This window comes from Ornithorhynchus anatinus, chromosome X1 (genome assembly GCF_004115215.2).
Source record: "Ornithorhynchus anatinus isolate Pmale09 chromosome X1, mOrnAna1.pri.v4, whole genome shotgun sequence".
NCBI lineage: Eukaryota > Metazoa > Chordata > Mammalia > Monotremata > Ornithorhynchidae > Ornithorhynchus > Ornithorhynchus anatinus.
The window spans coordinates 23,655,913-23,660,663 of NC_041749.1; the positions used below are offsets into that span (position 1 = coordinate 23,655,913).

Consider the following 4,751-nt stretch of genomic DNA (forward strand, 5'->3'; position numbering starts at 1 on the left):
ACAGTTAAGTATAGGTTTCATCCTATTTATTTTGCCCTCCAAAAGTAAAGTCATTATTTTTCCCTGCTCAGAAAAGGCTAAATAAAATACAGAGTAGGTGCTTCTTAGGTACACTGACAGTTAAAGATAAAAAAACATTCTTTTGGTTAATTAAAATTAGCAGGTAGAGGAGTAGGGAAGAGGGGAGAAAATTGGCAAAGAAGGAGGGGAGAAGGGAATGGTGGATACACAGAAGCACTTTAAAAATAGTCAACCAGTCATCTTTATCTGACTTACACAAAGCCTAACAGTAATATAAATTCTATGCCCTTTAACATTGCGCTACCCTCTGTCAGCCTGTTTAAGTTGCATTGAAAATTGAACTGAAGGTTGTGGTGGTATCACGTGGTGGTATATTTTCCTCAACAATTGGTCATCACTCATCTGGGAATCACTCACTTTTTGATTTTAAATGTGTGAAGAGAGCTAAGCATCTGGGTCATATGAAAGGGGTGAGATGTGGTCTTAGACAAGCAGTACAAAAATCATTTGAGACTATTTGGTCTAAAATAGTTTATCCTGTAAGGGTTTTTTATTGCTCATTCATATATCACATAGAGGATCCAGGTAGGATCGCAACAAACCATAAGATGCAGAGCAACTAATTGTAGAGAAGCAGCGTGGCTCAGTGGAAAGAGCATGGGCTTGGGAGTCAGAGGTCATGGGTTCCAATCCCAGCTCTGCCACTTGTCAGCTGTGTAACTGTGGGCAGGTCACTTAACTTCTCTGTACCTCAGTTCCCTCATCTGTAAAATGGGGATTAAGACTGTGAGCCTCATGTGGGACAACCAGATAACCCTGTATTTACCCCAGCGCTTAGAACAGTTCTCTGAACATAGTAAGCACTTAACAAATACCAACATTATTATTATCACTTTACTTCATCACCATAATCATCATCACTGTATGAAGCACTTGGGACAGCACAGTACAAAAGAGTTGGTAGACATGTTTCCTGCCCTCAGCTTCCAGGGCAGTGCTGTTGAGATAAAGAGGTGTGGAGGGGTGTCAAGGTTTTCTCATTTGAGGATAAATTTTATGCTTTTCTTCTTAGGGGTGGGGTGTTCCCTGAGGTACTTGTATAGAACAATTTCCAAGAAATAATTTAATATGTACCCCCCCAAAGTGGAAAGCTCCTCTTCTTTTTGAGCGCTCACCACTGATCAAACACAAAAGCATTCCCTGTGTTATCAGAATTTCTACAGCTGACAAACTAGAATAAACAAAATCCTGATAAAGGTTGGCTTCAGACATCTGGATGCTCGAAAGTGAGAAAAAATGTCACCCTCTCCCTGGGGTGGTCATCTCATGGAATGTAACCACATGTGTGTTATACTAAGCATGCAGAGTAACACAATGACATCACACAGCATTCCATCCAAGTCCACCAAATCTCCCAAACTTGGTATTTTTCTGGGGGTAGTGGGTAGGTCCACAGCCTTTGCTTTCCCTCCCAGGTACATAGGAAGGTTGAGTGGCCACTTTCAAATTTTCAACTACAATTGCTTTGTCTGGGATTCCAACCTGAAGCATTCTTATCTCTAGCTTATCATCTGAAGTAAGGCCTGTTCTTCAGTTACTTATACCTAAAACTCTGGGAAAATCACTGCTAGAACTGTGAAACCTATAATACAGCTCTTTTCCCCAACACCTCAGATCCACAGGAGTGGATCTACAGTAACAGTGCCAAAAATGGAATTTCAAACAAGGTATATAAGCCATTATTTCCCTGACCTTCCCCTTTCCTCTACCTTGTCCTCCCAGTCTTTCCACTATTAAACAATCCTTCATGCCAGTATCTGTAAACAGAGAACCAAGCTGTAACAATTTCCTTTCTCCTCTGCTATCCTCACCTCATGCACTTCTGCAGAGGAAAATTCCACTGACTTAATATAACTTACTCTCACACACACAGGTGGGAGAGTGGAGTTCAATATTAACAACAGTAATACATTTTCCACTTACACACTTTTGGTGGATATGATGAAAAAAAAGCTAATGCCTAAAAATCAAGTTAGAGAAATTTAATTTCAGGAGGAGAACAATAACTGAATACAATCAAAATAAGAAAAAATAAATTATTATCATATGCTGTTTATGACTTCAGTCCCTTCATATTGAACTTTAGTTAGGGTTATATTTTAGATATATGCCTTGATGTTGTAATTCATTTTAACATATTCTGTATACTCTGGTGCAGGAGCTGATTTTTTAAAACCACGTTTTGATGCAAGACTTGGAATTTTGAAATAAGAATTCGCTTTCGGACCATCTACCACTGCTTCTTTTGTGATTCACATAAACAATGTTCAATAGGGCTGTAGTGTTTGGTGTGTTGAAAGCATGGAGCTCAAAATGTCAGGGACAAGAGCTAGAGTTCTATGCTCTACAGACAAACCAAACATTTTATTTCTCTGTGAAGGCACAATTTGTCTAATTTATCCATAGACATGAGCCCCCAAGAGTTCATGTACATGTTTTACACAATGCATATATTACACTTCAAGTAAGAAATAAATATAACTTACCTTGACCTTTCTTCCTGTAACTGTTGCCTTCATTCACTTATCAACCTAAAGGAAAAATAAAAACTTATTTTTATGGTCTTCCAGTTTTATCATTTTGCCCAGCACCTGCTTCAAATCTTAATATGGTTTACAAGTGGGAACTTGGCTTTGCTAATTGTTCAATAGTTTATTGAAGAAACTTTTAATACCTCATACTGTTAACCATACACAGAACAGTCTACAGTGTATTAGGATCTGTTTGTTAAAATAAAATCTTTAAAGCTTCCTTATTCTGGCATTCTTTTCAAATCAAAGAATTAAACCTAATGCATCCTTAATCCATCATTAAAATTAATTCTACTTAAAGTTTTCTACCTGAATTTATTCAAGCTATTGTATGCTCACTGAGGGCAGGGATTGTGTCTACTAACTCTATTGCACTGTACCTTATCAAGCACTTAGTCCCCTCTCAAGATCACATCTGGAGAGTTTCCAGTACTCTACCAGCCTTGGCTATGCGAGGGAGAGTTGAGCAGAGCCATACCCATTCCTTTCCTAGCTTGGGCATTGGCTAGTAAGTGGAAGGCAATCTGCTACAAGACAAATCCACCTTTGAGGGGCAGCAGCAACATGGGAGAGAATCAAGGGTGGAAACTCAAGTCTACTGTGTGGACTTGGTAATGGTAAACCAATTCCTTATTTTTACCAAGAAAACTCTAGGGATACACAAGCAGAATGATTTAATATGGAGAGTGGGGTGTTCTGGGAGAGATGTGCCCTTGGAGTTGCTATGGGTCGGAGACTACTCGACAGCAAAAGACAGCAATAACAACCAGCACTAAGTAAAGTGCTCTGCACATAGAAAGTGTTCAAAAAATATGAGAAACTACATGGCCTAGTGGAAAGAGCAGGGGATTGTGAGTCAGAGGACCTGGGTTCTCATCCTGACTCTGCCACTTGTCTTCTATGTAAACTTCTGTGAAGTCACTAAACTTCTCTGTGCCTCTGTTACCCCACTGTAAAATGGGAATTAAGATTGGGAACCCCAGGTAGGCCATGGCAAACTGTAACCAACCTGATTTACATCTACTTCCGTACTTAGTACGGTGTCTTGTGTGTGGTAAGTGCTTGACACGTGCCATAAAAAATACTACTGATTGAATAATTGATCAATAAATGAAATTGATCAATCAATTGAAATATGAAATTTCAAATTTTTCATAAATACTTCTACTTTTAAAATAAAGAAGGATTCAGAGACTTAGCCTGTAAGGTTCTTAGACAGGAAAAAGCTCCTTTTAATTGAGGATTATACCAATCATTTCCTCACACTACAAAGTTAAACAAGAGGAAAACAATTCTGTGTCAAGTGGGTTGAGTGGCTTCAGAGAAAGCACTGCAGACATTTTAAATTTACTGGAATCAACCTATCCTTAATTGTGGTTTCATTTTAAACTGGGATCTATCTCACTTGCTGGGTCCTATTGCTGCCTGAAATTCAGAGGTTTGACCAACCAAAACACTTTATTCTTAACCTTCGGATAAGGCAGGCAATAGGAACCATTAAAACTAAAGGGGCAGTTCTTTCTCATCAGATTCTGACAAAGAAAAATAGCAACACAAAGAACTTCATTTGAGATTAAAATGCATTTGTTCAAAATACTTGGTTTTGAGGCAATTAGAGTTTCATTTATAGCAGCTTGCTACCAAAGTAGTGCCAACAGAGCTTATTAATTAAAGGTGTTTTTTCATCCTCAACCCCTTTGTGAAGAAGGTGAGAATTAACCTACTGTTTCTTGGGAATTGCAGTTTTCTAATCATTTCAAAACTGAGGGTGACTTAGCTGTGTCACTTATCCTCCCCCTCTCACCCAGGTTGAGTGTCGCTAAAATGTCTTCTGATCGTTCTCCACTGCACTGCTACAGAAAAGCTTTGCATGGGATTTTGATTCATTTTGCACACCAGCCATAATCCTTTCCAGAGTTCTTTGAAAGTGACTTTGCTCTTTGCCTTCAAAAGGATGTGTTGTCTCACTTCCCCCAAGAAGCTCAGTACATCAAGGAAAATAACATCAAGTGATAGTGGGTTCAAACAGATTTCTAATCTTTATAGCCCTTCAGTACTTATGTTTTTAAAAAGTGAGGCATAATTTATTTCTGAGGAAATGGAGTTTCTCAGCTCTCTGCTAATAGGATCCTCAGGGCA

At 38.7% G+C, this 4,751-nt stretch overlaps 1 non-coding gene across 1 annotated transcript; it reads left to right on the top strand.

The window, feature by feature from the left end:
- Positions 1–3,009: 3,009 nt before the first annotated feature.
- Positions 3,010–3,147, top strand: LOC114806942. Its single transcript, XR_003754996.1, has one exon. It is a non-coding gene; the product is annotated as a small nucleolar RNA SNORA7 (small nucleolar RNA).
- The last annotated feature ends 1,604 nt before the right edge of the window (positions 3,148–4,751 follow it).